We start from the raw sequence: 25,110 nt of genomic DNA, 5'->3' as shown, positions 1-25,110 counted from the left end.
ACAAAGAATATTCTTCCTCGTTCTTATTCTCTTATTCTTGTTCCGGTTTATTTTCGTCGCTACCTCGCAGACATATTGTTGCGAAAAAAGAAATCGACGATGCACACGTTTTCGTACTAGGATTTTCAAAGAAGGTTTCTCTCTGTGTAAGCAAAGATATAAGAGAGAAAGAGAAAGAAAGTGAAAGACAGAAAGAGAGAGAGAAAAAAGAAAAAGAGAGAAAGAGAGAGAGAGAGAGAGAGAGAGAATAGATTCTTTTACGTCGAAATGAAAACACATTGTCGCCCATTGAAATGTCCCTTCGACATAAACACGAAGCTTTTCTGTCAAAGATAGAAAAAAAACGATCGAACGCGCGCGCAAGCTCGATGTTACTGTCACACGTACGAGAGATAATTATTTTAATTAATCGAATGACGTCGTTCCATGGCAGTAGGTAATGCTCCTCTTGTACGTCAGTGGCTTCGAGTAGAACGTAAATCAGGTTACGACCGCGATCAATATTTCACAATGTTTCTTTTGTACGTTGTACTTTAGTAATCGAGGTTCGATTCCACAAAAAAAAAGAGGGAGAGAAGAAGAGAAAGAGAGAGAGAGAAAGAGAGAGATCGAACGAATTAGAGACATGCGAGAGTGACAGAAAGAAAATGTCAGTGATCGTGTCGATAGACGAAGCAACTTTTCTTCTTATTTCTTTCCTCTTCCTAATAGTCTCAGATCGATCGATCGCCCACTCGAGATACTCTGATAAAAAGAAAAGGAAAAAAAAGGAAAAGGAAAGAAAAAAAGGAGAAAGGACAAATGCAGGAGAGGATAAGAAACTCGAAGGATCGAACACCTCTTCGTGACGCCTTAATTGTTTTCTCCGTGTCAGGTGGAAACCGAGCTTTTAATTAAACCACATCTCCCGGAAGTTAACAGCGTTCTTTCCCTACCTACTTTCGAACTTCTACCTTTTACAAAATTACAATGTCACGGAATTTCTTCCCTCTCTTTCTCTTTCTCTTTCTCTCTCTCTCGAAAACGTAACAAAAAATAAATAAATAAATATAAAAAAAGATATATAATGTCTTGTCGAATAATTTCAATCGATAGTCATGTGCGATCCTAAGAATATGAACTTTTTGCGATCGAAAGAAATGGCTCATGGGACGAACGGTGCGTAATCGATGATCGCGACTAATTACGCGAGCTAACGAGAACGCCAAAAAAAGGGAGGAGGTGTGGTAAATGAGAAGGGGGGATAGAAAACGAAGGATGTAGAATGAGGTTTCATACTCTCTCTCTCTCTCTCTCTCTCTCTCTCTCTCTCTCTTTCTTTCTTTCTCTCTCTTTGCTAGTGGTACCGTTCTTGTATAGCAGCGACGATGGCGGTAGTGGAAGGTATACGTTGCGCATGATCGCAAATGGCGCGCTCGTGCGCAAGTATACATTTGTGTGTGAGTACGCGCCGGCCGGAGCCCACGTGGCGCAACACGGTGCTGTCAGTCGCGTCCGGCGAGTCATCCGCGTATCGTCTATCGCGAGGAACGCTGCCTCTCCATCCTCTCCTTTCCTCTCTTTCGATTCAATCTATCCTCTCTTCTCTGATTTTACATTTCTCGTCATCGTCATCGTCATTGTCGTATCGTCATTCTTTTTTCACGATCATTCCATTTCTTTCTTCCATTTTTTTTTTTCTTTTTCAACTCCATTTCCTTCTTTTTATTTTTTCCGTCCATTACAAGAGACAATAAAAAAAATAAAAGAGAGAGAGAGAGAGAGAGAGAGAGAGAGAGAGAGAAGAGAGAGAGGGAGAGAGAAAGAGAATTAGCAAATATAGGAGTGAATTATTTATCAACGTTGTTCCACATTCTTTTCTTTTCTTCCATCTTTAATTTTCAAGTGCGACCAATCGTGTACGAAACTAAAGGACTAGAGTCGATCGATCGATGTTCCCTTTTCATCCATCGAGAAAACAGATCTGGATTAAAGGTAAGGGTTAATTTAAACATGAAAATGATCGAATTTGGTGAACTCTTTACTTACTCGTTTCATCTTTCAAACGTTTATTTTTTTATCTTTTTCTTTTTTTTTTTTTATTCGTTAACGATCTTTTTCTTGAGACCAATGAGTAAGACCAGAGAGTAATGACGGATGATGATTTAAACAGATTTAATAGACGTTCCTTTCTTATCAAGAAGTCTATTATTCGATCTTGAGTGACAGCCTTTCGACGTTCCGCCGCGAAGTGAAAGTGCTTTCGAATTCGATTGAATCGTGCGGATTAATCAATGGGATTATTAAAAGTTTCTTGTTAGAAATAACAAAAAAATATATACATATTTTTTTTATATATTTAATATATGGGATATATAAATATATGAGAAGTGATCGTTTTTTTATATTCATTTCCTTGTATTTTTCGACGTACGAAGTTTTTTTTATAATTTTAAACAATAGTGACAATCGATCATTATTTTCCGAATACTCGATGATCAATCAAATTATAAAATTGAAATTGTACGAGAAATTAAATTTCTCTGGATTATTAAAATTCATACCGACATTTTGCTCTTACAAAAGAGTATTCCAATTAATTAAATTATATGAAATCAAATGAAATTTCACTTGGAGTAAAGTATCGATAATATTATCAAAACTTTAATTATCTCAATTATAATAGATTTTATAAAATTATTTTCGCTAATCACATGCTTGTACTTATAAAAGATACTAGAAACGATGATCCTCCCAACTAGAGGTTACAAAGCCAATAAAAGGAGCATGGGGAAGTGTGTCGAGAAGTTTCGAACTGGTATTACGGTAACAATCTCTTCTCGTATCGAAATACTCTCATACCCTTTAAAAAAATACCTTCGAACGATTATCTGTGTCCGAAAGTATTATCTACCGAAGAAGTGAATACAAATACAGTGTTAATGGAAAGGTGATAAGTTTTGATTAAGAAACAGTGCTTCTTTTTTTTCGTTTTTTAATAAAAAAATAGAAGGAAGATAGAAAAAATAAAAAAGAAATGGGAGAGAGACAGAGAGAGAGAATAACCGAGGTGTGTGACAAATGACAACGAAGCTAATCAATCGGGATCGTCCGATGGGATTTTCGAAAAAAAAGAACCAGTAAAAGGGATGTTTCGAGCCGCTCAGAGCGTTTACGTTGCCCGTAAATTACGAACTTTTTCCACCATCGGCGAGCGTTTTTCTTCTCTTTTTTTTTTTCTTTTCTATTTTACTGGCCGTCAATACTCCCGTGTCGTATTAATGAGAGCCCGCGCCGATGCTTCCGGCGAAGAATTAATTAGTTTGGGTAACCTAATTAAAAATAAAAACGTCATACGGCTATAGTGAGACCAGTCTCATCATTTCGGTATCCCTTATGGCAATAAGTAAACTTGTAAATAGTCGCGTAATGTCCGATAAAAATTCATTACTCTCGGCAAACAGTCGGTGATGAAAAATTGATACCGCCCCCGCGTTCGTCATTCTCCTATATTTTCGTGTATTTTTACTCGTCGTACTTTTTTCCGTGCATTAATCTTATTCATTAAACTTTTCGCGAGCATAACATATTTATATATACGCTTATAAAACAAAATTTGATAAATATGTAAATAGCATTCGATGGAATGGACCATGTCATATTAGCTCAACAATTGTTTGTCGATCGCTGATACAAAAGTTTCATTTCGATTATTAAATGTTTCTATCAAAAAAAAAAAAAAAAAAAAGAAAGAAAGAAAAAAAAGCGGACTTTTTCGAAAAACTAGGAAATATTTTGTCGGTAAAATTCGCGAAAATAAAGAAATTTTTTTCCATGCACAGGCAAAACGCCCCTTTTTTTCTTTTTTCTTTTTTCATTACGTAGGCTCACGTATGCGAGCTACATTAATTTGCGGCAAGCGAAGTGTGCGCAATTTTCTCGAAGGTGTTACCGACGAAATCACATTTCTGAAAGGGAACGTGAACGAAGTGATCTCGGGGTAAAAATTCATAGAGGTAGAAGGAAGTATAAGAAGGGAAGAAGAAAGAGAAAAGAAAGAGAGAGAGAGAGAGAGAGCGAGAGAAAGAGAGAGGGAGAGGAAGAAAGAGAGAAGATAAAGAAAGAAGAAAAAGAAGATAAGATGAGGGATTCGGTAGTCACTTTCCCTTTAAATTATTCAGGTCCACGTCCAGCGAGCGACACGTATAACAGCGATTTACTTCGAAGCGATCGATCAATTAAGCCGACTACTACTAGCCGAGAGAACAATCGAGCTTTGTTATCTGCCAGTTTGAATCCGTTTCATTGCCACGAGTCCCATCCGTCTTTTTGCAGAACGAAATTCGAATAGATTCGTGTCGGTGACGTAGGCGATATGCCAGCAGTCGTCCCAAATGAAATTTCCGATTTCTTCCTCGCCATCGAACGACTTTACGATGATCGTTTTAGCACGAGCTTTTTCCGCCCACTTCCGATCGTTTCGAAGCAAAGTGCACGGAGAACGGCTTTCCCTTCTCCCTTCCCTAAATTTATATCGTGCATTGCTACGGCGCGACGCTGCATTTTTGTCACGTAAATGCGTAACGATCCCATGCTCGAAAAAGTGTCTCTTCGTACGAACGCTACTACGTTTTTCAGAAAGAGAGAGAGAGAGAGAGAGAAAGATGGGAGTGGAGAGGTATGGAAAAAAGAAATAATAAAAGTGTTTCATATTAAAAAGTGTATGACGAAAAAAGAATGCGTACCTACGCCATTTTACCATGTCACGAAGTTACCAGTTGATAACGACGAATTTTGTTCGTAATATTCTCTGCGATCGATATTGGAAAACAATATTTTGTATGAAACGAGAGAAATCATGAATACGGATCGCTTATGTCCCTTTCGATCATTCTTCGACTACGTTCGATATTAGGTATCTATCAACGAAAAAACATTCGCCAAAATTTATCACGCTACCAATTGATAACCAAACCATTCTCTCTCTCTCTCTCTCTCTCTCTCTCTCTCTCTCTCTCTCTAGCACTAATAACGTTTTCGAAGAGCCTTTCTTTTTTTCTGTTTTTTTTATCCTTTTTATTTTTTGTTTTTCTATTATTATTTTTTTATCCAACCGCGGGTCTTTGTCCACCTGCTGAATCTTCCGTTCGAGCGAGAACTCGCTGATTGGTTTTGCAACCATCCGGCTGTGAAGCAAACAAATTGCTTTTTTAGAAGACAAAAAGATCGTTCCGTCTCTTTTTCTCTCTTTCTCTCGCTCGGCTACCGTTTTCACTCCTATCGAAGGGACAATACCGTACCGTCGTATTCGTTTTCACTTTTTAACGAAGAACGGGCGAAATATAATCAACTTACGAAGGTAGTCATGCGAACGAGATATTTGATAATAATATAAATCTTCGAAAAATTATTCTTTTATATGTTTCAAATGTCTCGTATTTAGTTTCAGAGAGACTCGATGAAGGTAGAGAAGAAAAGAAAGAAAGAGAGAAAGAGAGAAAGAAATCTATGCATGTGTATATATATATATATATATATATATATATATATATATGTATGTATGTATGTATATATACTGTAATTCTATGTATTATATATAAAGTGAAAAATAGAGAGAAGAAGAAGAGTAAATGACTGAAGGAACAAAGTTTTCAACAGAACTTCAGTCCTGTTTTTGGATTTTGTTTCCTCTTTCTATGACGATGTGAAACGAAGCTTCGTGCACGTACGCGAACATAAATACACGTAAATTCGTATGATTCGCACATAATTACGTATGCATGAGCACGCACACGTAATGCACTTCTATTTAAAAAAACGCATCCCAGTGTTCTCGCGAAAACGAACACACGTTAAGTTTTACAGTGTGGTTCATTTCATAGTGTTTGCAAGCAAAATTTATTATATATTATTTTGGTTATTTAGGCGCCGTTGGTACGCATTTATAATATGCGTGACTTTATAAGTTAAACAAAAATAATAGGAATACGTGCATAATGATTTCGCCATAGCAGATGATGAATTTTATATATTTATATATATATATATATAGGTATATTTTCAGACTTTTGTTCGCTCTTTTGTAATGTTAAATTTCACTCCAATTTTTTCATCGCTTTTGCAATTTATTCGCTCCATTAGTCGACATATTTGATGGAGAACACGTCTTTTATTATATTAAAATCTTTTCATAAAAATCTCTCATATATAAAAAAAGTTATCGTATTTAAAATCTTTTTATATCGATATACATTCAATTACATTCGATTTTTTGAATGAATATTCGAGAAGGTTCATTCTATAGATCGTTCTGAAAGTACACGTAAACAAATACGTAAATATACGCTATATATGTATACGTCTATATATGTATATGTATGAAAGCAACGTTTCAACTTCGGCATTCCGGTTATATATCGATAAAACGATAAGAGAATACGGAAAGATGAGAAAACGAGAAAGAAAGAGGCACAGAGACACACCATTTCTCTGTAGTCTTCGTATTAACTATAAACAAACGTTTTCAGTATATACGCGAAATCGAGCGTACAGTAAACGGGGAGAGATCTCCATAGCAGCTTCTGTTTTTGATAGGCAGTCTGTGCCTGACGTTTCGATAAACAGCCGCCGTTTTATCCTACATACTTTCGCCTTGTTCACTCGCACGACTTTTCTTCAACGCAAAGAACGCGTGTATCCAGACCAGTTCAAAACGTTTCTATACGAAGATTTACAATCTTTCTTTCCTTCGTGAGATCATTTCAATGAAATCCTCGAATCCAATATGTTTGACAAAAAATGGATTTCAATGTGTAAGAAAGATTTTAATTTTTGTTTTTATATATTTATATAAGTATATATCGTATGCGATAATAATATACACACATGCATACGCGTATGTATATATATATATATATATATATATATATATATATATATTTAATTTTTTTATTACGATTAAATTGAAAAAGTAGGTCTTCGAATAAAAAGAAATAATTACGCAAAGTATATTACGATCAACGTGTGTAGACGTTTTCTTTTTAGATTTTGCAGTCTTTTTTTATTTTTGAATAAAAAAGAACTTAATAAGCGTACGCAACATCGTGGAAAAAGGAATTAAGGTCGAGTCGGCTTCGAAGCGTAAATTCACTAGTTTTTCTTTCAGCGTTGTTTTCAAGGATGCAATGAGCGAGATCGAGGTTGCATCGTGGGGGAAAAATGAAACTCTGAGCCAACTAAGGGTAGCTTTGAGGCAAGTCGACAAATGGAAAATAGAAAGTCGTCAAATACGCGCGCGTATGTGTGTGTGTGTGTGTGTGTGTGTGTGTGTGTGTGTGTGTGTGTGTGTGTGTGTGTAGAAAAATGTGATCAACTTCCTTTTTCGATTAAACGTGACTAATAATTTTCAAACAATTCATATCATTGTTCTTAACAAAATAACAGAAGATTTATTAGAATCATTAACAAAGAAACATAACAAATATTAAATATCTAATCGATAGAAACGTTTCGATGGCTGGAAACGAAAGTCAGAAGATCGATGATTATTCAGCAAATGGTAAAATACTTTTACACGTGTCTACATTTTCCGGTATATTGCGGCGATCTCTCAAAAGAGAAAGAGAAAGAGAAAGAGAAAAAGAAAGAGGGGGAATATACACAGGGAGAGACGATATTAAATCCGGCCATCGACAAATCCACTCAAAAGGAATTTTACTAAAACCAGCGAGATTCATAAATCGTGCATCGGCCGTAGCTTTGACAAAAAGCTTCGAACGTTTCATAAAGCATCCTCTCTTTGTCTCACTCTCTCTTTCTCTGGTGAACGTACCGAACGAGAGGGTACGTTCGTGCATAGTACTCGAAACAATTCGCCAAACGCAAAATTCTAACTCGCCCTTTCGTATATTACTCCGTTCATTGAATGAGAGAAAAAGTGATAGAAACAGAGAGAGACAGAGAGAGAGAGAGAAAGAGAGATAGATAGAGAGAGATAGATAGATAGACAGATAGATAGATAGATATAGATAGATAGAGAGAGAAAGAGAGAGGGAGAGAGAGAGAGAGAGAGAGAAACAGAAAGACAGAGAAAGTAATGTACGCGCATGCGCTATGTATTTTTTTTCTCTATCGTTCGTTCCAAAAAGGAAATGAAGAAAAAAAACGCATGCTTTTCATCGAAAGCTTCACAGCGTGGTTAAAAGCCGCGAAACGATCGGGGTATGTAGCTCTCGCGTCGATATTGCTCTATCGTCGAACCACACCGGAGTTAGAACGGCGTTCGTTTGCCGAACTGTATCGTTTGCCTATCGTATTACCGAACAAGTTAATTGTCCTGCCAACCCAAATATTCATTATGAATCGATTACAATTTCACCTTTACCTCCGGTTTTATCATTTGCCGATAGTGGCAAAATCGACGTTATTCGCATTCGTTCTTTCTATTTCTCTCTGTATAGTGATTCATTCTATATTTTCCTCTATGTTAGGTTAAAGACTGGAAAAGGAAAAAATAAATAGAGTGCCGGGGTAAGGGGAAATTTAATGGAGATCAAAAGACCGACGAAAGCTACGAAAAGAGACTGGGAAGGGGATGAGAGAGGAAAGGGGGAGGAGAGGGGTTGGGGATAGTGGGGAAATCGACATTTAGCTTTATGCAGATCGCTCGTACTGACCAATTGCGATTTTTGCGAATGGCCTTCCCGTTTGAAAGCTTCACTCGCTTCGCCTCGGTTCGTTCGACTCGGCTAGTTCGTTGTCGTGTGCAGTTCGCGCTAATTACGAACGCGGCAATCGATGCTTCCGTCGTATTTTCGTCGAAACGTCATATATAGACACGCTGGGAGGATAAAGAGAAAAGAGGATATAGGAAGGTAGAAATAGTAACGATATCGTTTATTGGTAGTATGTATTAAATGAAAATTACCGACACTGTTCGAACAACGACAATCGCAATCGTGGCTATAATAATTACTGAATAGCACCCGATCGGTCCAGCATTTTCGGATTTTAATGAAAGCTATACGGCCAACTACCCATGCACACCGTTAAACTCGTATGTATGGAGCATCGTTGTATGCACGGTATATATAGTGTATATACGAGTTGAACGAAACCCGATAGAAATTCTGATTACTTCGTGCATGCGTTCACTTCGAAATTAAAATTCGAACGTACTCGTACGGATTTCTCTCGAATTTTGTTTTTATTCGTCATCGAGATAACTTTCTCTTACGATTAATCGATATTAAAACGTAGATATTTTTTTCGAAATGATTATTACGATATAATTACAAATATTAGTAGATAAATACGTAAAATGTAAAAGCTAACAATACACACACACACACATAAAAGATCTCGTTTTCTTAAAGTTAGAAATTCCAAAATATCTCTGACCTAAAATATTGTACATAAGTACACATATATTAGCCGTAGACAAAACCTCCATCCTTCGCGATCTCGTTAGTTAACAATTTTCTTTCAACGAGGTTGCTGTTTTCGGAGGGAACTATGAAACACGTTGGCGAGAAAGAGAAAGAGAAAGAGAGAAGGGAAAAGAACTCTAAATGAATATCGTGACGCATATAGGACGTAGTTTACGTCCTATTAAATTAATGCGCTATGAACTAGGCCGCGATTTGACAGTAATTAACAACGACCAGTATCTACGCACGAGATTTCTCGTCATAGCCAACGTCATCGTCATTGTCGTCGTAGTCGTCGTTGTCGTGGTACAATCAACGACTCGAATGGTAGCGAAGCCAACGATGCCACTGTGGAACGAGGACTTCGTTGAACCTTCCCAACGATCTCGAGCAGGCATACGCTGCGCTGATCCCATTCATTCCGTTTACACGACGAGTTGGGACTGTCATTGGCAAAAGGCCATTGTACACGCTGCTTCCATGGATTAACGTAAGACGCTAAACATAACTTCAGAATAAATCTAATGATCCTGAGATTATCGCCTTCGATTTTGTCCATAAACGATCCACCTTGTTTACTAAACAATTCATCGATTCTGATCGGATCATCGACCTGCACCATAATAATATGAGATTATTATTATTATGTTATTATTATGTTCCTTCCACGAAGAAATTTGCATAGCTCTTTGTCCATATAAAAATGTATTATTTCCGATATAATAATATGCTTTTTAAACAATTCTACATCGACAGAATGGATCTATAGAACGTTTTACAATTTAATTTACAATAGAAATAGTTACGATAAAAGAAGTACCGATCTTTCTCTCTTTTCTTTTCTTTTCTTTTCTTTTCTTTCATTCAAATCTCCAGAATCATCGATAGATAAGTTAGAAATAATAATTCGTAATAATATCGATCGATACGAATTAGTCTTTTAAAAGCGATTATATATATCAACGGTATTCATATATCAAGTAGAGAATTAATGTATCCAGTCTATAAAAGATTCAACGCTTGAGATTCTTTAGCTCGTAAACGTTCAATCCGTTCCTTCTTCTGTAAATCCAAGATAGTCTCTAGCACTTGAGAGGGGAGACTAAAGGGAAAAAGTTTACGACATCGTAGGTCGGCATTGATAAAATTGCGAAGCACTTCGTTTCCCGATCAATCTCGAGTGAGGAGAACGTTCCCACAGAGCAGACAGAATTCTATCGACGAAATGAAATTAAGGCTGTCATGTGGTAGGCGCATCGAGGGTTCGCCTCGCTGGAGTACACTGGTATTTATTTGCGGTGATCTCGTAACGGTGACCCGCTTCTGCCAGAACGAATCTACGCCGAGTCTTATACCATCCTTACCCCTTGTCTGTCGACCTTTTCATTTCCTATCTTAAAATCAGTCTTCCGTTATCTCTCGATGTCTAATTAAAACTACTTATTTTCTCATTGAGTCGTCTTCCTTTACGAATGTCAACAATTAGAAATTAGAATGATTCTAAAGCTTCTTTTGCACGCAAAAAAAAGTTTACCGTTTCAATATTCTTAAATCTCTGGTTATCGATTTTTGTTATAACGCGGCCAGTTATAATGCGATCGGAAATAATGCATCGATTTAAAAGATTTATAAAATTTTTAAATTTACGAGGTTGATAGCAACGATTGTAAAAAGAGGAAGAGTAAAATCTGGCGAAAGATATAAAACGCTTTTGCATTTTCATTTTTATATGAATATAAATGAAAAAGAACTTATTCGACGATAAACGTATTAAAAATTTTATGAACAGATATACATCGTATGAGCGACAAAGAATATACGTTCTTTTGAAAATATTTCAGACAGCATCGATGATTCTTAACGAACGATCTTAACAATGAAATTCGATCAAAGGAATATTCGCTAATGACTACTGAACTAAACGTACAACTTCGTCTCTCTTATTCCAATCTCCTTTTCAAGTTTATTCTCGTTGCGGTACTGAACACGATGCGACGTCAAAGAGACGATAGGAAAACTCGACGACTTGCTAACGATACCATCCTGATCACCCTATTTTCGCCATCCCCATTCTCTCGTTACGAAACATCTGTAGACCGTAGAACATCCTATAATTATTGCTCGTACGTTCCTCAGATCGATTACATGGTTTTCTTATTATCCTGAGAGACCACAATAGCTTGTAACGCGATACACTGACCTCAATTATCCCGAAAATCTGAGTTCGAGGCTACCGACTTTGTTTCAATTATACCCAAGAAATTACGTCCTTGGTTATAGTCTGTCCGTAACACGACCATGTCTCAATTACGCCGCTATCTCGATTATCCAAGGTTGGGATGTTAAGCGAGGTAGCTCGCTTTGTAACAGCGATAACTCGGGGATGGATAAAGCACGAAAGCTGTTCGCGTCGATAATGAAGTAGAATAACGACTATGAAGTAATATCTATTACTAAATACGCTAAAAATTATTTACAAGATAAATTTTCTCTCTATAAATGTGAGATTAATGACGTGATAGAAAAAACTTTCGAAAAGAATCTAAGATTCGAGATAATATTACGAATTCGAAAAAAGCCTTAATACGTAGGTTTAACAACGGTGTCTGCACTTCGATTACAGCAATACCATGTGATACCTTCCAAGACGTTCCATCAAGACTCTTTCTCTCTCTTGAGAAAAAAAAAAGAGAGAAAAAGGGAAAGACATGTATCTTGAAGGATAAGAGTGGGAGTCCGAGCAAAGTGGACGGGATGGGTGGTAAGCAATCTAATCTGGCCGCAGGCAGCGGAAGAGGAAGATACGAAGAAGAGCAGCAACGGCAGAAACGGCAGCAGTACTGCCATCCTCTAACCTTCTTCCTTCAGTTCGAATCGATCGTTCGTTCGATCATCCCTTTCTCCGTTTCATCATTTACTTCGATCCTCTCTCTCTTTCTCTCTTCCTATTTTTTCTCTCTTGTTTTCTATTTTTCCTCTCTTTATTTATTCTCTCTCTCTCTCTCTCTTTCTCTCTCTCTCTCTCTCTTTCTTTCTCTCCGTTTCTATTTTCACGACAATATCACGCACAAAGAGATCGACTCACGTGTTTGACTAGGAGTATATCCTCTCTTTCCACTATCCTTCCTTCGACCCTCATAAAAAGTCCTAGCTCTTGATTAACACCACAACCACGTTTTATTCGAGACGTACCCAACGTCGAAGAAATGTTTTCTGTTTCTTCTTCCTTCTCCTCCTCCTCCTTCACCTTTTTCTCCCAGACACCTTAACGACAAGGACCGTAGAAAGGAACATGGAGAGTTTCCTTACGACCAATTACTCGTTACCTTCCCCGACCTACTTTCCAAATATACTTTCATTCTTCTTAGACCTTGGCTGGATACGAGAAATCCCTTTGACCCTTCTGAAAATCGTTTCAATCCGACCGACATCTTAGAGAATGCTTTCTGTCCTAGAACTATTTCGTCGATAGCCACGAATTTCTTCTTCGTATCGATTTCAACGGATACGTCTTCGTACCCTTGAGGGCCAATCCATCCTGCGTTTGGGGATTTTCGTTGTCCCGTCGAATGTCAGTGGATGCGATCACAATGATATATATTGCTTAGATGTCTCCATGATATTTGTAATATGTTCTTTCTCTCTCTTCTTTTCCTCTCTTTCCTTTTTTGCGTGTAACTTCTTTTTTATTACATAAAACGAACAACGAGATTCGTTCAAAGTTTTTATATCATTTCTGAGAAGATATTCTTTCAATATCGACTCGATCACTGCTACTATTTTTATAAAAGAATATAAAACCAACGGAATCGAAGATATAAACTCTTTATCATGTTTCAACGATACATCGTAAAATTTTCAAATAGATATACATCCACAGTAGTTCTTTCGTTTGATATCCAAACGAAAGAATAATGAGGTATGAATCACAAGATGGTTTCACGCTATTAGAAAAGCTCGCAGGAAGGAAGGAAGGGAAGACGAGATCGTAGAATAGAGTGGCCCATGGGAGCACTCGCCTCGGCTAAATCGAGAACAGCCCTGAGATTATCGAAGATATACCGTGCCCCGGCGCTCTACTTAATTCGACGGTGTAATCAAGCGAGAATACCGATTTGAGCTACGATTTATGATCGTATTAATGGCTTCGCCATAGCATGCTGAAATTAAAATCGCTGAGTTATTACCCCCTTCGCGACGACAAGAAGCTCGAACGGTAGGTATCCTAAGAACGTTCTATGTAAAATGCTCCTAGATCATTTTAACAATGATGAATTTACCGTTTTCCTGATATCCCCTCGCAAAATTTATTCCCTACCAATATATCGCATACTTATTAATCTATAAATTTATATTGAATTTCATTAAAAATTTGTCATACGGTTTCAACAGTTATTTTTTAAGATAATACTGATCTGATTGAAAGCAACAAATTTCATTACAGATCGTCATCCTTTTTTTTATTGTTTACAAACGAAACGGATATATCAGTTTTAGAAATAATCAAAAGAAAAAAAACCAATACGATCGAATGGCCGTCGAAAACAAATCGCAGTAACGTCAACTCGGTTTCATTTAATTCAATACTTACGTCATATCGTTAGAAAAATGACGAGAAAAATGGATTTAATTCCAGTCTACGTAATAACAAACTCGATTCGCGTAAGTAGTTAGAACGTATCAAAGAAAAGTGTTGATTAACGTTGTTTGAACGAAGTGACATCGTCGTCTATAACGCCGAATTTTCTTTTTTCTTTTCTCTCTTTTTCTTTTTCTTTTTCTCCCTTTATCTATCTATCTATCTATCTACCTACCTATTTGTCTCTCTTTCTTTTTGTTTGGACGACGAGTGCTTTACGGTCAGTACGAGGGTGATGACGAAGGGAGACGAAAAGGGTGGGAAAAAGAAGGTCGACCGATCATAAATCAAGCTCCCTTGACGAAATTTCATCTCTTTCTCTCTTTCTCGCTCTTTCTCTTTACGAAAAAAGGTGTGCTCATGGTCGTTCGTACGGCCGTGTGAGACTCTCGGCGGACTTCGAAGGATTTCTCCAGCATTGTCGGAAAGTGACAAATAATACGTGCCTCGTGAATGAAAGGTCGTCTATTCTTCGTGTAGGCGTACAACGTTGTAAAGAGAAAAAAAGAGATAGTGAGAAAGAGAGAGAGAGAGAGAGAGAGAGAGAGAGAGAGAGAGAGAGAGAGAGAGGATGGGTCGATTGAGTGAGACGATGGATGAGAAAAGAGCGCGTGGATACTTTTGAATTTGTCCTACTAGTCGTTAGAGAGAAATAGAGAAAGGAAGAAAAAGAGAGAGAGAGACGAAGAGAAGAAAAGAGAAAGACAAGTAGTTTTTACGGTAGCGGCTCTTCCATCATTCTGCTTTGGTAAAACGATCATAAATCCGACGATGTTTCTCCATTGGCCTTTCCGTTCTCTTCTTCTTCCTATTCCTCCTCCTCCTTTTCTTCTTCCTTCTTCTCTTCCTTCTTCTTCTTCTCCATCTTCCTCGTTTCTCATCTCCTAAACGAGATCGTAATGAGCTATAAACGGCTTTCGTTAAGGATTTCCCGCGCATAGTTCGCAAGGAAAATAAAGTACCTACTCGAGTCTTCGAGCGTTCCGACTTACGATTATTAAACAAGTTAAAAGGGTTAGATTCGTTGACGAAGGATTCGAATTTGATTCGATTTTAATCGATCTTATAGTTTTGTTATCTCGTTTTTATTCCTTCCCTTTGTTGTTCTCTTTTTCTGCGCTTGTAAAAATCTAGTAACTCGTCTTCATTTTCTCGTTCAGAGTTATATAAGGGATGAGTTTATAAAAAAGAAAGTGTTCTCCGAGAAAGAAGAAGAGTTCTATTGGCTATTCGGCTACTGATTTTTTTTCTTTTTTCGTTAGGACAAAGATTTTAGTAAGTTTTAAACGTCTTTCTCTCTCTCTCTTTTCCTTTCTCTCTCTTTAACTTTCTCTCGCTCGAAGATTGTTGGAAAAGGTTTTCCCTTTTAACTCAAAGAAAAGTATCACGTAACTCTTTCGTCCGGATGAGCTCATGAAAATTCTGATTAAAAGAGACAGTTCTAACCGGGAAACTATCTCTTTTTCTCCGAGATTCGTATCCTCCTTGCGCGACCTTTTTAATTATCTCCCGTAATCGGTCGATGCTCGCAAGAGCTTGAAAACGACGTCGGCACGAGCCAGTTAGCTTCATAATTGGCTGATATTGCAGGAATAGAACAAAGAAAATCCTTATACAAAATAATAATTAATGGTTTCAAAATGGAACGATAAATAAGTTCTATATATTATAAATTCTTAATTAGGCGTAGGTAATGTTTCGAAAAAAACAGTAGGTAGAAGTGCAAACCGAGAGAAGTTCCGTTACAAAGTAATCAAGATAATTTTTATATTTCGACGAATTTCTCCCTAATTACCAATCTCATTAGCAAGTTGTGAAAACATACGGTTACCGTTGCACATTATCTCGTTAAACAAAACGAACGCCCAAACGACTGTCAAAGCGTCACGATTAACCGCGGCCGCTTTTACACAACATCGTAATCGTTGGAAACTTGTTAAAATTTGTTTGCACGGTGCTCGGCTACCGGTAGCCCGAGTAAAGTGTCGTCGGACGCGACAAACTTTTGACGGGAAAGGGGACTTTGAAAAAAATGAAAAAAAAGAAAAAATGAAAAGAAAAAAAACTAAAAAACAAAACAGACAAAATGAGATAGAGAGAGGGAGAGAGAAGAAGTGGACGCGTGTGCATCCGCGAAAAAGAACGACGCGACGGAAAAACGCTGGTACTCTTGCTAGCAGCTACCACCTCTCATCCACCCCTTTCTCCCACCCCCACAGGCGTCGGGTCAGCCATCGAGCCTCGAACCCGTCCCAAAGCGTCTGCGGTCGGCGTATATCGCCCGGGGTGGTGCTCACCGCAATGTTTTCCTCCAATTTCACCCAAACAAACAGTCCGTTATAGATTTGCGAGAGTCAGGGTGCCCTCATCAATTTATAATGACGACCTTTGTATGTCGGAAAATGAGGGTAAAGCTGCGACCGGAGTGAACAAGAGAAAAAACGTGCGAGAGTGAATGAGCGAGAGAAATAGACAGAGAGAAAGAGAGAGAGAGAGAGAGAGAGAGAGAGAGAGAATCAGAAGCCATCGGAGAAAAGAAATAGCGTACACCTCCATCAAAATATCAAGAGACCATTACCAAGCCCAAGCGAATCTCTTTTCTCTCTCTTTCTCTTTATCTCTATCTTTTTCTTTTTTACAACCCGTTTGCAAGACTACCCCATTATTGTTATTGTTATTGTTGTTATTCCCTACTATTATCGTCGTCTTTTTCCCTTTTTCGACCTTCGAATCAACACCGCTTGCATTTTTTATCATTTTCTTTCAATTCGACCCTCCCTTTTCCCTCTTTTACTTTCCTTCTTCTCTCTCTCTCTCTCTCTCTCTCTCTCTCTCTCTCTCTCTTTCATGTTTGTCAGATTTTTTCATCTACGAATTTTTTCATCCCTTTTCCTTTGGTCCTATTGATCCTTTCAAAGCAATTATTTCGTCGATGACTCGTACAACTATATTGGCACGAATGATATCGCACGATCAAAGAATTTTCACCAATCGACGAAATCTTTGATTACTAGAAAACACTTTCTTTTTTCATAGATCATTCAAAAGGAAAGAAAAGAGATTTATTTCCGATGTCTTTAGTAAAAATCGTATTCACAGTTCGGAAATCGATGCACAAGAAACCCGATAAATTTTTCCGTCGGAATTTCCTTCAAAGGAAAAGCATAAGCAAAGGGAAAAGCAAAAAAGAGAAAAAGAAATAACAAGAAGCGTTAGACAGGGTCGATCTCTTAATCGGACATCGACGCCCTGTCTCTGTCCGAATCCAACGCAATCCTGAAACGAATCCATCCTACGAGCCCTCGACGGGAGTCTACCAAAGACGAGAAGGAAAAAAGTGCGTAAAAAGGAATAGCAGAGAAGGGGCGTAGCTCTCTTTCTTTCTTCTTCATCTTCCTTTTTTTCTTTTTTTTTATCCTTTTTCTTCTTTCTTTTTTTCTCTTTCCGGTCTCCCATCGTTGATCCAGGAGTCCTCATAACGAACGCAGAGAATTCAGGCGGTGCCAAGTGCGAGTGGCTGTTTGCAGGGTCAGCTTATTTCTCTTCGACTTCCTATTATGAATATTCGTGGTTTTCATCCCTTCCTCTTACCTCTCCCTTCCCTCCTTACTCTTCTCAATCCGTCCGTTTTCCGTTCGTCTGTCTCTCCCCATCCCCTATCTCTCTTTCTCTCTCTCTCTCTCTTTCTTTCTCTCTTTTTCTCTTTCTCTCCTTTCGATGTCGGCGGTTTAAAGCATATTAGACCTGCTCTCGAGTCGGGTCCATTGTAAATGGGGAGATTGCACCGTACCGTCCGACGCGCACGATGCCCCTTTAAAATATCATCCCCCTTTTTCGGACTTTGACTCTCGAAAATCCTCAGATCATTCTCCAAAGTCAATGCCGACGGCGTACCAAGCACCAGTTTTTATTACACACGCGAATCCTACATCCCGAAATATTTTGTGTTCGTCATCCTTTACGCTCGAATATTTTTTTCCGTTCCTCCGTGTTTTACTTCGTTCACGTTCGTCGGTGAATTTTTTACAGGGTCGCATTTATAACGAACGTAGAATATGATCTACGTACGTACGTCCGAGGTTTTTCGAAAACTTGTGGCGATAAAAAACTTCCTTGCAAAGCTCGTCGACGAAAACCGACATGGACCAGACAGTCGTTAAGAGACAATAATGTTTCCTATTTCATTGTCGAAAATCTCTACCGATTTTTCTCGTTCCTTCAAAATGAAGAGAATGTTTTTCTTCCTTTTTTTTTTATACAAAAAGAAAGTTCGTAATATGAAAAGTAATATCGCAGTAAGAGGAAAGGTCGGGAACTGAAGTGTATGGGGAACTTCGATTGATAACAAGTGTACTATTGATAGGTCCATACGAGAGAATGCCAAAAGAATCCGAGGAAATAAAATGAAATGGAGAGGTGATCTACTCGTGGAACGAAAAACTTTTCGAATAATTCTTTGCGGAGACGAAGTACCCGCAAGACAAAGAAAGAGTTCTCCTCTTTCTTTTACTCTGTCTTTCTTCTAAGAGAGAAAAGGTCAATGCCACGATAGAAAAGGCATCTTTGCTAGTGGAGAGTCAAGTCACAATTAAAATTCTTTCCAAGGGTTTACCGATTCTCCATTCGAATCGACGAAAATAAAGTTTAGTCGATGCTCTCTATGCAACGTACCGTTCATTATAGGTAGAAAACGAACGAGCATTCCGTTGCGTAAAATGTGTTCGATTCTATGTCTAGAATTTAAACGCTCTATCTACATATATGTATGTATGTATAAGAATAGGAATGCGTAGAAGAACAAACGTCTGCGTCATACGTCGAAGAGAATTATAGCGAATCGGCTTTTGATACGACGATTGTCTTTTCGTAGCCGTCTGTAAAATGTGGTCATTAATTAACGCATTGATCAGTAAACGCAGGAATACATCGATTAAGTCGCATATACGTTGACGTATATGCCTGGAATATGATGATTATTATTATTAGTATTATTACGAACGTGTACCACCGAGGGTACCGCATAATAATCAACTCCTTTTTTTCGTATCGACAATACGACGTTAAAAGAGCGTCGTTGCGAATAATGACGACTCAGGATTTTGTGGACACAAGGAAATGCATACGGAGAAATATATGTGTGTATACATATACATATATATACATAAATATATATATTATATGTATACATATGTAATTATATACCAATGAGAGAAACCGCGCATTCGGATGGAAGTTTGATAGAGTAATGGAGGCATTATTTGCTATGCAAATTTTATGTACGCTTATTAAGCCGTGCTTGAAACGGGCGATCAATATTCGGCAACGTTATGCGGTAGCTAAGAATAAATTATGGTGTGGACCGCTTAAATTACGGCAATTAATTAATGGCTCACTTTCCCTCTCCTCCCTCATCTCATTCTCTCTCTCTCTCTCTTTCTATCTATCTATCTATCTATCTCTCTCTCTCTCTCTCTCGTTCGCTCGTTCGTTTTTTTTCTGTACTTACGAAGATCACTTCTGTTCCCGTCGAGACGTTTTTGATTTCCCGCATTTAGATTCACTGTTTTTACTTGCCGACCCTCATTAAAATTCTATCTGCACAAATGAAAGGTATTTTAAAACAATATCCCATTACCTATAAGCTAACCCAAACGAAAAGAAATATCTTATCGATTTATCGTTTTATTTCATTGAGGATTTCGTAGCGTGGTTAAACGAATCAATATGGTGGTTGAACATCGAAACGCATCATTAAATCATTTTACGTGGCAGCATTTTACTTGTAGCAGGAAATGAAATATCGAACGCCGTTAATCAAGAAACGACAAGAGATCCGGAAGTATGAGAAAGAAAGAGAGAGAGAGAGAGAGAGAAATACATATGTTCTCATTCCTCTTGCAAAATATAATAACGTATCCTTATTTGAAAAATATGAATTTTCATTGATTCACATTTACGAGGACGAATCAACAGACACGATACATACGAGTTTTGAGAATTTTTCCGTAGTAAATAAGTAAATAAATAAATAAATAAATAAATAACGAAGATAAAGAGAAAATAAAGAAAAGTGCTGATAATTCTAAGGGAATCCGTTGATCCTCCATCACGAACTCGTTATTATCGAACTTTTTTATATTATTTCCTCCAATCTTATTATTTTGTTCCTCTCGCCTCGTCCTCAAATTGCTCAGAGTAAGACGCGTTCTTTTGCTCCGAGTAAAATTACATTCATTACATCAATCGCTTCGCAGCGTTACGAGATCGAGAATTTCCGGCTCCGAGTGGTCCACTCGTCGTCGTGTTCTTCTTCTTCTTCTTCTTCTTCTCTTTCTTCTTCTTCCTCCTCCGGCTCTTCTCCTTTTTCTTTTGCGAGGGTCGCGCGCCGATTTACAGGGTGGGAGATTCTTAGAAGTCCGCGTGCGCGTGGTCCGCCCCATGAGAAAATTAGTTCTCGTTAGAGCGGTGCGGTATAGGTAGAAAAAGTTTCGCACGATCGAGATTGCTCCGCGAAACGAGTTTTAAATCGCACGTATGGATGCGATCGATCTGATTCACTCTAATTTCTCGTTTCTTCTATTAACTACGAAGGAAGAGAAAATAAATATTATTTTATATCGATTATCTAAATATCTAAAATTTCAATTAAAATTTATTAATATTGATCGATCGTTTGAAAAGTGTCAATATTGTTATTACGATCTTGTCAGTTTCATGAAGGTAAAGAAGGTGTTTCAGAAATTTTAAGGGATTGTTGAAACTTCAAAAGGAATAATAAGAAGCGATTGCACGATGACTTACTTTATCAGGAGTTTATCACGAATGGATCATGAGAGCAAAGCTCAAACTCGCGCAGCTGCAGCTGGCTGCATCGGTCCTTCTATCTCTTATCTTCCCTCCTACGTTGCTTTCCAGAAACAAAGTGGAGGAAGGAGAAAGGGTGAGAGAGAAAGAGAAAGAGAGAGAGAGAGAGAGAAAGAGAAAGAGAGTGATAGGGAGAGAGAGCAGCGACGCCCACGCCTCAAGGCCTAGACAGATTACGTCGCCGACTGACTAGAGCTCGGATGATCCGTCAAAGAAACGTTTCACCCTCTCCATAAAGGAAAGCTTCCGTCTATCCACCCCACGTCGTCGTCGTATCTCTCTCTCTCTCTCTTTCCTCTCTGTGTTTCTCACTCACTCACTCTTTCTCTCTCTCCCTCTCTTTCTCACTCTATCTACAACGATCACTTTGGAATCCTACCAAAGTATCTTGACTTCGACCACCGAGTTCTCCGTTAGCTCTAGAAATACATCGAAGAGTCGATCCTATGAACTTGTCGATTTCAACTTAGACGTCACTTTGTACATACGTAACGTCTTCCATTCGCACAACTTCCTCTTTCCTTTGTACTTCCTTCGGCAAATATAACGGGAATACAATTTCTTTTGATCTACTATTCGATGAACGTCCAAATGACGTCAAAAATTCATCTCATGTTATATATGATCAGATTGGAAATTGTTGTTATTGATTGGAATGATTATAAGTAGGTTTGATAAGTTGGAGAAGAAAAACATCGATCCGTTAGTTAGACGACGAAACTGGTTCGTCGAGTGGTGATGGTCTGTTTGCTGATGGAAGCGCGACACGCTTCCGAGTGTTTGCCTTGGAGGGACATCGATTTGTGTCCCAGCAACAGATGTGCCATCTTGGTATCTTCCTAAGAGAGCAATTTCGAAAAAAGCTTTGATGTTATAGAATATATTAGCCAAATCGTATTTCTAGGAAAGTATCGATATCCGTGATCCGAAAAAATATGAGAATATTTATAACCGCAATAAATTTTTATGTAATTATGATCGACAATATATTTTTGAATATGAATTTATACTATTAATCAATTAACAATGATCGATGCAGCTATATACAGATATATAGAAGTAGATAGTGTAAGAACAAAGACAATACCAAAAATCCAAAAAAGAAGAAGTATGAAACGAGTCGGAAATGACTCTGTATGCGTCGGTCTTATTCACTTGCTCGCTTGAATATAAGTACACAAAAGAAGAACGAAACTCGTGAGAAGGGTAGGTGATACGAAGAAGAAGAGAACGTCAAGAGGGTGAAACGGCCGAGCGCGCCGTCGAGCACATTATTAAAGGAATCCACCTGTGTCTGAGTATTTCCGCGACACAATTAAGCGCCTCCTCTACAGTGACCGTGAGCAATCCATCCTCTCTCTCTCTCTTTCTTTCTGTCTATCTCTCTTTCTTCTTCTTCTTACCTTTCCTTCACTTTATTTCTTTCCATCTTAATTTCTTCTTCTTTTCTTGTCTATTCCTTTTTCCTCCTTTTTTTCTTTCGTTTCTCCTGCGGTCCAGAATCGGTCGCACATGCCATCCCCTTCCCCACTCCGCCATCTTTGATTTTCTCCAACATGCCTTCAAGCACGACGACACGGGACCACCCCTCCGACCCAATAGCATCCTCCATCTCGTAGAAGAAAAGCTCATCTCTGCTTTGGCAACGCTTTTGCTCCACCTCCTTCTTTATCATTCTTCCTTCTCATTTTTCTCTTTTTTGTTTTTTTTTGTCTTTTTTTTTCCTTTCTTCTTTTCTTCTCTTTACCACTCGGAGAAAGTTAGCCAAGCAGTGTTCTAATGACACTTCTACCGCGTTCACTTTCATTCTTTTTCCTTTGCTTTCATTCGTTCGCATCACCCATTGTCACATTTCGTCCTTATTCTAAACTTTCTTCTCATAGTTCCATTTTTAAACGCCACTTTTTTTCCTAACGTATTACGATAACGTATTACAATTTTACATCGTAGTTATTTATTCTTCACGTTCTTCTCTGTCCATCTTTCGAAAGTTAACGTAAAGTTGGACCAAAGGAAAAATCGACGAATAAATATACTTTTATCTTACTCGACACGTATCTTCTTCAAAGAACATTCAATGTAGATACGAGAAAGATCAAAGAGAAAGAAAGAGAGAGAGAGTAATATCTCGTAAAATAATTCTACACGTGAGAGAGAGAACAGTGTACGATCATCAACCAAGGTTCCACGGTTCATGAATAATATCTATGTTCGAGTAAGCCGTTAGTAAAACGAAAGAATCCTAAAATGAGATAGAACGTTCCCGCGTGATTTCAGTGCCCCGGGGTAGATTGGGAATCGCTAATTTGAGATCACTCGCCGACAGGAAGTACAACACCATCCGTCGTTATTGTCCTTTAGGGTATTCCGCCCTTCTTCCATCTTCTCTTGTCCACCCTTCCTTCTTGATTTTCAAATCGTCTTCGGTCGCTACACTCAGCCTATCGTCTTCTTCTTCTACTTCTTCTGCTTCTACTTCTTCTTCTTCACCTCGAAAGCAATCGAATTACGCGCGTTGTAAGGACGTTATTTGATTACGCATCCCCGTTTCACGAACAGGAGGTGGAAAGTAATTTACTAGTGCGATTCGATTAGCCTTATCGCGTCTTGCTATCGGCGCGACCTGTTTCCTTCACGCTAATTACTAAGTATTTACTATTGTGAACGAGGGTAGAACAGAGAAAGAAAGAGAAAAATACTTCTTTTTTTATACCATTTGGTTTCTTATTTGCTTATAACGACCATAAAGCCAGTTTCTATTTTAAAATTTTAATAGTATGTTCAGAAAAGTGATGAAATTGTTCTCCGTTTCGTTTATTAAAATAAATCAATTTTTTGTTTTGACTACAAATATCTTTGCTTTCTCGTAATAATCACGTTGAATATAGTTTATGTTGATATCTGATACTATTTTAAATATGTAATAGTGAGAAATAATTGTATTAGCTATCGATAAACATCTCTCTCTCTCTCTCTCTCTCTCTCTCTCTCTCTCTCTCTCTCCCTATTGGTTATGCGGAGTATGCCGAATATTCATTAAATTCCACCAATTAGTCTGCTCTGCTTTAACCGCTTCGTTTAATCGCTCGTAATGTATATACCTACTATATTACTATATCTCTTTCGCACGCGCTTTTTGTCAACCTGCGTGCCGTGATAAAGGGCCGAAACAATAGCTTAAACAACGCGAATCCTTGTTATCCGATTTAACGATTATTAAATCTGATTATAAATTCGGTATATATAATCGTATCATGAGAAATGTGCGAAGTGCGTGCAGGTGTGCAAAGATAATGCGTTGATTCTCGTACAGCTGCAAACGCAATAGTTTGGTTATTCGATTATACGCTTCCTTAGGTTTCGCATGACTCTGTATCTCTCTCTTTCCCTCTCTCTCTCTCTCTCTCTCTCTCTCTCTCTCTCTCTCTCTCTCTCTCTCTCTCTCTATACCGTTCTCTTCCCAGACCGTTACGATGCTAATATCCGAGAAAGCTGAAGAGCCGTAAGATGAAAAAGGGAGAAAGAATCTTGACATCAAGAGCAATTCGAGAATCTTTCTCCTGTTTTCATTATTCTTATTGCTTTGCAATAAGAATTCTGCTGTGCAGACTAGCGTCTGTATTTTTTTTTTTAGCGACTTCTTTTCTTCATCGCGATCGGGTAAACGCGATCCAATGAAAGCGATTCACATTCACTCAATATACCTATATCAAAGAACTCGTATACAATATCGACGTATTTCTTACGATCAAATTGTTCGTAGGATCATTAACAACCGTTTAGTCAACAACCATTGTATTTTATGTTACAATCATATCGATAAAAATTTATTAATATTCATTCTTTACTTTAATTACTATAAAAAGACGTCCTCTGTTGAATATTATTGATATTATCAAAATAATATCATTGAAGTAAGAATTCTTTTCAATTTAATGGTTTGCAATTGATTTGATTTTTTATGAATACTCTGCAAAAAATTAATTTTTATATTCGGAACTCATGATATATTTCGATACATATATATTGGACAAATGCATGTATGTATATACATATATGTGATCAGTGGATTATTTTCGATATCGAGAAAATGTGTTTTCCTTTACGAATGGAAGTTCGATGTTTCTGTAAGTAGGTATATCTATGAATATAACTTTCGAGAGATCCATAAAAGCAAGATAGACTTTTTCGCGTATCACA

At 37.8% G+C, this 25,110-nt stretch overlaps 1 protein-coding gene across 6 annotated transcripts in view; it reads left to right on the top strand.

The window, feature by feature from the left end:
- Positions 1-25,110, top strand: part of LOC127061364 (EGFR adapter protein-like) — a 187,232-nt gene that overhangs the window by 58,355 nt on the left and 103,767 nt on the right. For 2 of the 6 annotated variants that reach the window (XM_050988142.1, XM_050988141.1), the window contains exon 1: positions 1,477-1,974. The exons of the other annotated variants lie outside the window; for them this stretch is intronic. The gene's annotated coding sequence lies outside the window, so the exon portion shown is untranslated. Of the gene's footprint in view, positions 1-1,476; positions 1,975-25,110 lie in introns of those variants that run through there. 6 annotated transcript variants of the gene reach the window in all.

Source organism: Vespula vulgaris, chromosome 2 (genome assembly GCF_905475345.1).
Source record: "Vespula vulgaris chromosome 2, iyVesVulg1.1, whole genome shotgun sequence".
NCBI classification, from domain to species: domain Eukaryota; kingdom Metazoa; phylum Arthropoda; class Insecta; order Hymenoptera; family Vespidae; genus Vespula; species Vespula vulgaris.
Note: the sequence above shows the minus strand (reverse complement) of the source record. Positions and strands in the feature narration are given on the sequence as shown.